We start from the raw sequence: 12,093 nt of genomic DNA, 5'->3' as shown, positions 1-12,093 counted from the left end.
TGGATACGCGCTGTCTAAAAAATTGGTATTGTATGAAGGTTGAGATCTCCCTCTCCCTCTCTGTCCACGACCTCTCCCTCTGTTCTTGTTTCTACCACGGAAATTATTATGTCCCCCACCTCCTTGTTCGCAATCAGATAATTCAGTAGAGGTGGAGGAAATATCCAGGTGTTGTTGAGGTTGGAGAGTCTTATTCGTCAGAAAGAGATATGCCTTATTTTCGCGAAAATCTTGGGTATCACGCATATATTGTTTATGCTTGCGATCCTTGATCAGGTACTGAAAATGCTCAATCGTGTTTTGTAAGTTAGTCTCCTTTTTAGGGAAGTCAGTCTCACCAGAGTATTTCTTAACTATGGATATCTGTTCTCTCAGACTATCATTAAGACCCAATAAATTTTGCTTCTCCTCATCCAAGAGAAGCTTCATCAGTCTGAGAGCACAGTTCGTTGCTTCTCTCTCCCAGTTCTTAATAAAGTCAGGGGCTCTGAATCTATTTCCCGGGTTAAGGGTGATCCGCAGGCCTCTAGGCACTATTCCTTCTTTAATATAAGTCTCCAGGCTTTGTACTTCCCACCAGGAGATTATTTGGTCTTTATATATTTTAGTCAAATCTCTAAATGCACCGTTTAGAGTGGGTGTATATTTTTTAGGTATGGTGCCCTTATCCGAAAAGACCCCCTTTGCGTCCTCAAGCCACTGATCCGTATTGAACTCTCCAGAAAGGAAACTAGCCATGTCAGTGTGTTCAAGATATGAAATTAGCAAATTCTACACCAGTAGGTGTCAGAGAAAAAATTCCAACATGTACAACAATTAATGCAGATATAGCAACATGTGATGATAAAACTTAACCTTTAATTGGGTATACTAAAATGAAACCAAATAATAGTGATCCCAACACCATTAAAAACCAAAGAAAATGTTGAGGCCAATTGATTCATATATTCATGGCGTCAACATATTTCAAAGTACGGGGGTACGAAACAAGCGTCACCCCTTATCAACAAAACGGGAGCATGACCTCATATATCAACCACTCTTACTGGCACTTCCAGCAAACTGAATTAATTATGTATAGCTTGCCGAACATGCATATGATCCTCATGGGGATAATACGCCAATAAGCTCAATCAGTAAAGCAAATGAAATGAATGAGCGCGATTATTTACCCAGCTGGTTATGCATGTATGACATGCCATCAAAAGCAGATTGAAACACAAATCGACACCTGACCCAATCGGTAATGGTGCCAAATTACAAGGGTGAAATATAATCCCTCGCCCTGCTGATCATACGTGTTGCACTAAACCGTGGGGGGGACGAATTGGGCAGAAACATGTATCATAAATAGTAATCTCCAGGGAATGCTAACCCCCAAGTGGGTAACCTATATTAGATACATGTAACATGCAAACAGGCAGATAAGACGACTCAAAGTCAAAACCACCGTAAGTGGAACAATCTCACCCGATTCTTTCGTCCCGCCGATGGATCAAGGTTCTCCCGTGTTGTTTGGTCCAGGAACCGACACGGAGGGAGTCATGGCCTGGTCACCAGCCCTGTTTGGGATTTAACTGACCCTTAAATTGCGCACAATGACTCCCGCCCTTACAAGGGCAGTCCACAGCTGGCCCTGTTGTGGCTGACCCTTGGTGAACAATAACAGGTGACTCCCGACGCGTTTCTCAATGTCCGTTCATCAGGGGAGGCACAAAACACCTGTGACTTCAATGGTGGCTCAACACAGAGCTATAACCTATACGGCCTGGTATCCCTGAGGATATGTGATGTACCGGGGTTAATAAAGGATAATCAGTCCCACCCCCAGAATAACATACCCCACCCTACTTAATCATATGGGAGGTGTCACAGTGAAAGGGAAAACCCGGATTGCGCATCAGGTTAACCCATATGTAAATGATCCAAAGAGGCGATCAATTACTGTTTATACACATGTAGCGCTGTGTCAGCTTTATTATGTATGCATTATTCTTACCAAGTCTATGGACGGACCGTACATTGTCTTTTGATGATCAGACCGCAAGACGCTTCCTGGTAGTCTCGTCACATGGGCGGTCATGTGGGTGGACACGTGGGTCGGTGACGCAAATCACGTCACAGAACCCTGGACGCGCATCGTAAGTTCGTCACTGGTCGGTGGAACGCAGGACTTCCTGGTTCCCCGGTCACGTGTGAATACATAAGGGGTGCATTACCTCAATGGAGTACACAGGAGGCATCATAAGCATCTCCTGGATATCAGATCCGTACTACCTGACATAGCGTACTAGGTATTCGTGGCGAACGGATAATTACAGCACCCACATATCTCTGTCAGGGGCTATGTATTCGTCACATGACAGAGCGAATGGGCGTGTGCAAAATCAGACCTCCAGCCAATCAGCACATTGTCATTCACGGAAAGAGATTCTTCAGCAAAATTATATCCACGTATACATGTATACCAAAGACGTCTTACTGCCCTGTAAATGGAGGTGCAGAGCCACAATTTGTGAAAAGAAAGTGGATGCACAGCCCGTCTACACAAACATAAATAAGATCAGATCACTCATATGAAATACATTCATGAAGTGACACCAAACAATAGATAATGTATATATATTAGGTGGAAGTGTCCACAGCAGGACAAATCAGTTATGGATCACTAAGTGTTATTCGAACTGCTTGCCTGAATGATTTAATTCCAATACATTATGATCATCCAGATGTACCATGGAACAATGGGGGATGGATGGAAATTGGGGGGGGGGGGGGAGGGATTGAACTATGGATGTTTTATTTAGCTTCACACCCGCCTCCACTGGCCCTTTTTGCTCCCCTTTTAGGATTCTAGCAAATGTCATTTCAATTCCCCTATCAGGATTTTCTGTCCTGATATTTCTTTGAAACAATTATTTGACTGCCCTTGCAAGTCATTTTATATCACTTTTTGCCTCATTAATACGAGTTTAGTGATTCCCTTTATTCCCTCCCCCCCCCCCCCCCCATTTTCCATCCATCCCCCATTGCTCCATGGTACATCTGGATGATCATAATGTATTGGAATTAAATCATTCAGGCAAGCAGTTCGAATAACACTTAGTGATCCATAACTGATTTGTCCTGCTGTGGACACTTCCACCTAATATATATACATTATCTATTGTTTGGTGTCACTTCATGAATGTATTTCATATGAGTGATCTGATCTTATTTATGTTTGTGTAGACGGGCTGTGCATCCACTTTCTTTTCACAAATTGTGGCTCTGCACCTCCATTTACAGGGCAGTAAGACGTCTTTGGTATACATGTATACGTGGATATAATTTTGCTGAAGAATCTCTTTCCGTGAATGACAATGTGCTGATTGGCTGGAGGTCTGATTTTGCACACGCCCATTCGCTCTGTCATGTGACGAATACATAGCCCCTGACAGAGATATGTGGGTGCTGTAATTATCCGTTCGCCACAAATACCTAGTACGCTATGTCAGGTAGTACGGATCTGATATCCAGGAGACGCTTATGATGCCTCCTGTGTACTCCATTGAGGTAATGCACCCCTTATGTATTCACACGTGACCGGGGAACCAGGAAGTCCTGCGTTCCACCGACCAGTGACGAACTTACGATGCACGTCCAGGGTTCTGTGACGTGATTTGCGTCACCGACCCACGTGTCCACCCACATGACCGCCCATGTGACGAGACTACCAGGAAGCGTCTTGCGGTCTGATCATCAAAAGACAATGTACGGTCCGTCCATAGACTTGGTAAGAATAATGCATACATAATAAAGCTGACACAGCGCTACATGTGTATAAACAGTAATTGAGCGCCTCTTTGGATCATTTACATATGGGTTAACCTGATGCGCAATCCGGGTTTTCCCTTTCACTGTGACACCTCCCATATGATTAAGTAGGGTGGGGTATGTTATTCTGGGGGTGGGACTGATTATCCTTTATTAACCCCGGTACATCACATATCCTCAGGGATACCAGGCCGTATAGGTTATAGCTCTGTGTTGAGCCACCATTGAAGTCACAGGTGTTTTGTGCCTCCCCTGATGAACGGACATTGAGAAACGCGTCGGGAGTCACCTGTTATTGTTCACCAAGGGTCAGCCACAACAGGGCCAGCTGTGGACTGCCCTTGTAAGGGCGGGAGTCATTGTGCGCAATTTAAGGGTCAGTTAAATCCCAAACAGGGCTGGTGACCAGGCCATGACTCCCTCCGTGTCGGTTCCTGGACCAAACAACACGGGAGAACCTTGATCCATCGGCGGGACGAAAGAATCGGGTGAGATTGTTCCACTTACGGTGGTTTTGACTTTGAGTCGTCTTATCTGCCTGTTTGCATGTTACATGTATCTAATATAGGTTACCCACTTGGGGGTTAGCATTCCCTGGAGATTACTATTTATGATACATGTTTCTGCCCAATTCGTCCCCCCCACGGTTTAGTGCAACACGTATGATCAGCAGGGCGAGGGATTATATTTCACCCTTGTAATTTGGCACCATTACCGATTGGGTCAGGTGTCGATTTGTGTTTCAATCTGCTTTTGATGGCATGTCATACATGTGTGAAGCCCCTCAGGTGTTGTGTCGGTGTCGGTGCATTACCTTCAGGGACTCCACGTTGCTGGATCTCCGTCACTGGTAGGAAATCTTCTGTTTGATCGTGACGCCACTCTCAGTATTGCGGCCAGTAGGGACCGCCACTGCAGGTTGAGGGTCGCCTGGGGCTGATGGTATGTGCAGTTAGTTGGACTAGCCTCCTGAGAGTGAGGCAAGCCCCAGGGCCCGATGTAGATGCGTAGTACTACAAGTCGCAGAATGACTCACACAGGCAGAAATGTCTTTCAAGGGCTTTACTCACATTTGATGGCAGGGTGAGTAGCCCGGGCGTAGCTGAGATGAACCAGGTGGGAACCAGGTATCCTTCAGGCTGACTTTATGAGGGTGACTACCAACTCGCCTTCCTTAGCCCTTTTTGTGTTTGGAGTAACCCCGACTTTGAGTCCCTATGGGGGTCACCCAGGGAAGATGCTGCAGCCTCTCTCCCCTTCGTTTGCCGTGTGCTTGTCGCCTGGACCAGATCACTCCAGCTTCTTGCCTCCTGTGAGCTATGGGCCCTAACTGTGGCTACGTGGCTGCGGCTTTTAGTTGTTGTGGTGTGGGCTTTGAGGGCCCCACACCGGCAGGTTTAGCAGGGAAAGGTGGATCTATCCCCACTCCGGGATCTGCCGCCCGTTTGGGCCTGGTACTCTCTAGCAGTCTCCTTACTTCCCACTCCGTTGCTCTCTCTCTAGCTGAAGATGGATTTCGGGTAGCACTCCTAGTTGACCGTTCTCCCCCGTCAGTAGCCACTGCGCGGGCGCTGTTAGACAGCAACAGCCCCACAGGTCTGCTCCTCACTGAGCCCTATGGAGTTCTGCCCTAACTGACTCACTGCCCCTCCTCTCCTGTTCTTGCCTACGCCACCTAGCAACCAGACTCTCTTACCACACCCCTTGAGAGGAGATGGAGGCTTTTGGCCCCCTCCACTATTCCAGTGAAGGTCAAGGCTTTTCCCCCTCCTGGGATCCCCAGGGGTCCTCTCATGGGTACATGTGTGAGACCTGATCACTATGCGCCTGTGTTCCACACCCCTGTCAGCCTTCTGGATTACCTGTATTGTACTGTCCCCAGCATGGGTGCAGTACTCAGTGGTGCCTGACCAGGTCAGGGGCGCCACATTCCCCCTTAGTTATCACCAGCACGTCCTCGGGCTGCAAGACAACATTTTAAAATGCATAAAACATTAAAACATATAAAACATTTTTTTAAAAGCACCAGGTACCATACATCACCACCCTCCACCCACAAGTCCGTTAACCCACCCAAACCCCTTTCACGTTGGCCGCGACTTCAGCCACTTCTGGCAGGATGTAGAGGCGGCTTTCATGGGCTGGTGGTTTCAGGGTATACCTGGCCTGGTGGATCCGCGCCTTCAGCCTCTTCTGGCAGGATGCAGAGGCGGCCTCCACAGTTGGTGCTGACCAGGTACCCTCTTTGTGGTGGAGAGCCAGGCCCCATAAACAGGCATGCTCTCTGGTCGCAGGCGAGCCAAGGCCCTATATACGGACGGGCTCCTCCTGGTTGCAGACGAGCCAAGCCCCTAAACAGGCTGACTCCGGTGGCGGTGGTGCCCTCTGGTGTAACTATTTACACTGCGAGAGTTTGTGGCTATAGCCAGTTCATAGCCTTAAGGTTTATGGTTTTCTCACAATAGTTTTTGTGGGCACATGCTTAAACGTGAACGTTGCTAAACAAAACTTTTCAAAACTTTAACTGGTAACTTCTTTCTTTACTTTACTCCTCCATTTCACCAGGGCTTGGGCCTGTAGGGCTGCGGCACCTGTTGCTTTCTTGGCCTCTTTCTTCATCTGTTGTTGTCTCATCTGCAGGTTCCTTGTCTCTGCTTTCTCTATCTTCATCTGTTTCCTTTCCTGTATCTGTTTCTCTTTCCTGTAGCATGGGGTGGCTGTAAGGTTTACTGGTACATAGTGCTACGTCAAGCGCGTACAGTCCTCTTTCGCCTTCATGCATAGTGAATTGTACTGAATCCCCCATCTTTAGGTTTCTGCCAGGGTGTCCTCTAGGCAGATGAGCGCTCACGTCTCTTCTGTTGACAAATATCCCTTCTTTGATACCAGGGTCTACAATAAAGCCATACCCGCTTTTCAAGTTAAAGTCCTCCACTACTCCTCTGCAAAGGGGTCCTCTGACCTGGGCTTTGGACCTTCTCAGTAACCTTTTCTCCTGTAGGTCTCTGGCCATGACTTCTCTCTGCTCTGGAGACTGTGGTGCAGGGGACAGCGTTGTTCTATTGCGACGCCTTGTCCTGCGGGCTGGGTTTTGCTGGGCTGTTACCTCAATGCCTGCAGGGCCCCAGGTGAGGTTTCTGGGCTGATCTTCGTCAGCAGACGGTGTCAAGTCCTCCTCATCCCAACGTGAATAGGGTAACATCTCCGGCTCTGAGTATTGCTCCACTGCCGGTGGCTCCGGAGTCAGCTCCTCAGCTTCCTGGCCTCCTCTCCCCCTTAGTTCTTCGCTGCACTCTGGTTGTGGTAGCGCTGGAGATGAGTGGTCCTCAGCTGGTCTGGGCGGTGGACTCTCTGGCGCGGCTGCTGCAGGGGTTGCCGGAATCTCCTTGGGGGTATGCGGAGGGAGCAGATACCGATCCACCATCTCTTGTGGGAACTGGGCCTCTAGGTCAGCCTTCAGCTTCCAGTATTCGGGGTCCTCTCCTATCAGGGTCTTCCTAGCAGGGACCTCTTTGGACTGGGGAGCGGTGTCTGCTCTGGCCTTGCAGGCCGGGGTAAACGATGAGGTAATCTCTTCTTGGCGGGCCGCGCCTGGCATGGCGGCGGCCTGGTCTTGGCGGGCCGCGCCTGGCATGGCGGCGGCCTGGTCTTGGCGGGCCGCGCCCTGGATGGCGGCGGCCTGGTCTTGGCGGGCCGCACCCGGCATGGCGGCGGCCTGGATCAGTGTCGCTGTTGCAGGGGGCTCTGTGCAGGCTGGGCTGGACGTCGCTGCAGCAGTCTGGGCTTGGCGGGCCGCGCCTGGCGTGGCTGCGGCCTGGTTCAGCACCTCACTTGCGGCGCGGACGAGCGTTGCTGCGGCGGTGGGGTCTCGGCGGGCCGGGCCTAGCAGGGCGGCGGCCTGGGTCAGCGTTACGCCTGCGGCGCGGATGAGGGTCGCGGTGGCAGCCGGTTCTTTGCGGGCCGGACTGGGCGTTGCTGCAGGGACCGGGTCTTGGTGGGCCGAGCAGGGCATCGCTGCGGCCGCTGGGGCTTGGAAGGCCGCACCTGGCGTGGCTGCGGCCTGCTTCAGCGTCGCCGCACCGGACGCCTCTTCGGGGACCGCGGGCGTGGCAGCAGGGGTCGGGGCACTTGCGCTGGCCGGGGCATCACTCGACTCACCCACCGGTGGCAGCATCGGGGTCTGCGTCATCGCCGTCCTGTCTGGCACTCGGCGCGCGGCTCTCCTTTCATAGGCCCGAACCGCCGCGGTCATCTCCAGCATTTCCATCCGTTCTTCCCGGATCTGCTCCACGACCCGGGTCTCCAGTCGGTCGCAGAACTGGGCCAGCTCCCGGTACCACCAGGCAGCGGAGCCTGGTTCTGGGTTCCTGCGGTCAGACGCCATTTCTTCTGCGCCCTCTTCTGCACGACTCTCCAGCTGTGGACTCGCCGTTGCCTCTGATAGCAAGCTGTTCAGTTTCTGCTCTGCCTCTTTCAGCAGCTCCTCTCCCAGCAGCAGGCTTCTGGCTCCCTTTCTGTCCCGACGTCTCTGGACGCTTCCACTCTCATAGCTGGCAAGGTCAGAACTCTGCAGGGGATCTCTGGGTAGCCACACCTCTTCGTGGGCGGTAACTTCTTCCAGCGCGGGCTGCTGTTGTTTTTCAGCGCGCTTTTCATGGTGGCAATATGGCGGCGCTTCCAATTTTTCAAGCGGACCGCCCAGGCACATGGTCACCTGTCTGAACAGGTCTAGTCCTTATCCTGTTCGTGACGCCAGATGTGAAGCCCCTCAGGTGTTGTGTCGGTGTCGGTGCATTACCTTCAGGGACTCCACGTTGCTGGATCTCCGTCACTGGTAGGAAATCTTCTGTTTGATCGTGACGCCACTCTCAGTATTGCGGCCAGTAGGGACCGCCACTGCAGGTTGAGGGTCGCCTGGGGCTGATGGTATGTGCAGTTAGTTGGACTAGCCTCCTGAGAGTGAGGCAAGCCCCAGGGCCCGATGTAGATGCGTAGTACTACAAGTCGCAGAATGACTCACACAGGCAGAAATGTCTTTCAAGGGCTTTACTCACATTTGATGGCAGGGTGAGTAGCCCGGGCGTAGCTGAGATGAACCAGGTGGGAACCAGGTATCCTTCAGGCTGACTTTATGAGGGTGACTACCAACTCGCCTTCCTTAGCCCTTTTTGTGTTTGGAGTAACCCCGACTTTGAGTCCCTATGGGGGTCACCCAGGGAAGATGCTGCAGCCTCTCTCCCCTTCGTTTGCCGTGTGCTTGTCGCCTGGACCAGATCACTCCAGCTTCTTGCCTCCTGTGAGCTATGGGCCCTAACTGTGGCTACGTGGCTGCGGCTTTTAGTTGTTGTGGTGTGGGCTTTGAGGGCCCCACACCGGCAGGTTTAGCAGGGAAAGGTGGATCTATCCCCACTCCGGGATCTGCCGCCCGTTTGGGCCTGGTACTCTCTAGCAGTCTCCTTACTTCCCACTCCGTTGCTCTCTCTCTAGCTGAAGATGGATTTCGGGTAGCACTCCTAGTTGACCGTTCTCCCCCGTCAGTAGCCACTGCGCGGGCGCTGTTAGACAGCAACAGCCCCACAGGTCTGCTCCTCACTGAGCCCTATGGAGTTCTGCCCTAACTGACTCACTGCCCCTCCTCTCCTGTTCTTGCCTACGCCACCTAGCAACCAGACTCTCTTACCACACCCCTTGAGAGGAGATGGAGGCTTTTGGCCCCCTCCACTATTCCAGTGAAGGTCAAGGCTTTTCCCCCTCCTGGGATCCCCAGGGGTCCTCTCATGGGTACATGTGTGAGACCTGATCACTATGCGCCTGTGTTCCACACCCCTGTCAGCCTTCTGGATTACCTGTATTGTACTGTCCCCAGCATGGGTGCAGTACTCAGTGGTGCCTGACCAGGTCAGGGGCGCCACACATGCATAACCAGCTGGGTAAATAATCGCGCTCATTCATTTCATTTGCTTTACTGATTGAGCTTATTGGCGTATTATCCCCATGAGGATCATATGCATGTTCGGCAAGCTATACATAATTAATTCAGTTTGCTGGAAGTGCCAGTAAGAGTGGTTGATATATGAGGTCATGCTCCCGTTTTGTTGATAAGGGGTGACGCTTGTTTCGTACCCCCGTACTTTGAAATATGTTGACGCCATGAATATATGAATCAATTGGCCTCAACATTTTCTTTGGTTTTTAATGGTGTTGGGATCACTATTATTTGGTTTCATTTTAGTATACCCAATTAAAGGTTAAGTTTTATCATCACATGTTGCTATATCTGCATTAATTGTTGTACATGTTGGAATTTTTTCTCTGACACCTACTGGTGTAGAATTTGCTAATTTCATATCAGAGAGTGAAGGAGAGAAGATCAGGAGCCGGGCTCCTTGGATGCAACTAGGTGACAGGGTCTGGTCCTAGTAGGAGCTGGACCCCCAGTCGCAGGGGATCGTGACAAGGGGCACGGAACTGTCGAGTAGGACAGCCGGCGGCTTTGTACCATCACCGGGTTGGGACCAGGGCACGAATGGGTATGCGGACCCTAGGTCAGGGAGTAGCTTCAGACAACCTGACAATTTACCCGACCAGAATGGAGCCTTCAAGATCCGCTCTCCACCCGCTCCAAAATCGGGGTACTAGTGCAATGAGGGGGATAGGACTTTCCACAAAAACGGTCCAGAAAATGCCAAGCATGAACCCTGAGAGCAAGCTCTCACAGTTAGCCACACTGGGGCGCGGGACCCGACTAGTATTATGCTACCGGGACCACCAGAAGAGAGTACTTAGTGCCAGGAGTAAAGTCACAGATCCCCAGGCAACACCATCGGCTGCCCCATTCCATCACCCCCGGGTACTCCCAACTGCAGCGGTGGTACTCCATATTACCACATACCACGGGTGGCATCACAAACTTTAACATAATCCCCTGTAAATACCCCCTTCATTTGAGTGGCCACATGACCCCCAGGTCCGGAGAACCCTCGAGCAACCACGGATCCGGATCCGAGCAGCCCGGGGCGGCACAGCATGATAATTATAAAGCTGTGCTCTGAACACTTCGATGACAGCGGTTTTGAGATCATAAGCTTTTCTCACCACTGAAAGAAGCCACCGCTGCAGCCCTGCTCTCACCACTTGGAGTGGTGACTTATTCCAGTGGTGAGAGCAGCTCGGTAGTCTGGCATTAGTAGTAGAATGTTAGGCTGCAAACCTGTGCTCTTCTCACCACCATTGCCTGTACTCCTGTCACCGGTCACTGCTGAACACTGTGTGAGCAGTGAAAAGGGAAAAATGTAGCTCAAAGGACAACTCTGGACTACAATAAAATGGTACTTGGCTCCCATGTGGCATGTACCAGTTCAGAGCTAAGGCAACCACAGCTACAGGAGATGTGGTGTAACATCGACCATATTATTGTCACGATAGTCTCCCAGCTGTTTTGAGACTAGTGACAGCCTTAGGACTGGAGCCTCCCATCTCCATCTTTCCTCCTCATTTAAACGAAGCTTCCTTTCTTTTGACATCTCATGAGTTCATTTCTGGTTTTGTTACCAGCAGCTCTGAGCAGGGCAGATCAGCCGTAGCTGCTTTGGGCCCATGCCCATTTAGATTAAATACTGGAGCCTTCCCAGCAGTCCTTGCTGCTGTTAGAATCATTTCTACTTTGGCCAGCCTGGTGGAAGGAACTGCTGAGGTTTTCTCCTGTGCCCATCCACCTGCTAATTTAAAGTCAGTTTGCTACGGTGAAGTTTGTTGTTTTGTAATCTTCTGTTTATTCCCCCATCTGTCTTTCCTTTCCCTCCATGTTTATTACTGTAGTGGCAAGTCTAGTGTACTCGCCGGCCTACTCACTAGGCAGGGTGAGTTTAAGGTCAACTGAGGGTCCAAGGTATCCTGCTCGCCGACAGGTGGAAAGAACCTGTATAGAAACACTAGGGAGCTCAGAAGTGATTTTGAGGTGAGTTTAGAAGGTACCTCCTCACCCCTCTCCCTAGCGGCAGGGACCTCCGTTGTATTGTGACCCCAGTGTTTCCCCTTTTTTGTGGTGTCTTTTGTAGTGCCTCAGATGCCCGTTGGTCTGATCGCATGTGTGACACGTTACATACAGACATCTCCTACTCAGTGCGTGACACTTATGGCCTAGGGCTGCCATATTTGCTGGTGTGTAAGTGTCGTGCTCTCACACACCAGCAAATAAAAATGGCAACCCTCAGCAGCTACAGAAAAAAAAAATCAATCAATAAATAAATGTTAAAAAAGTACTTTTCCTTTTGTATT

The 12,093-nt window shown here is 50.8% G+C and overlaps 1 protein-coding gene across 1 annotated transcript in view; it reads left to right on the top strand.

Moving 5' to 3' along the window:
* LOC142289986 (guanylate cyclase soluble subunit beta-2-like) overlaps window positions 1-12,093 on the top strand; it is a 56,763-nt gene that overhangs the window by 25,875 nt on the left and 18,795 nt on the right. The window lies entirely within an intron of this gene.

This window comes from Anomaloglossus baeobatrachus, chromosome 2, assembly GCF_048569485.1.
Source record: "Anomaloglossus baeobatrachus isolate aAnoBae1 chromosome 2, aAnoBae1.hap1, whole genome shotgun sequence".
NCBI lineage: Eukaryota > Metazoa > Chordata > Amphibia > Anura > Aromobatidae > Anomaloglossus > Anomaloglossus baeobatrachus.
The sequence above is the reverse complement of the archived record's forward strand: the minus strand, read 5'-3'. Positions and strand labels throughout refer to the sequence as shown.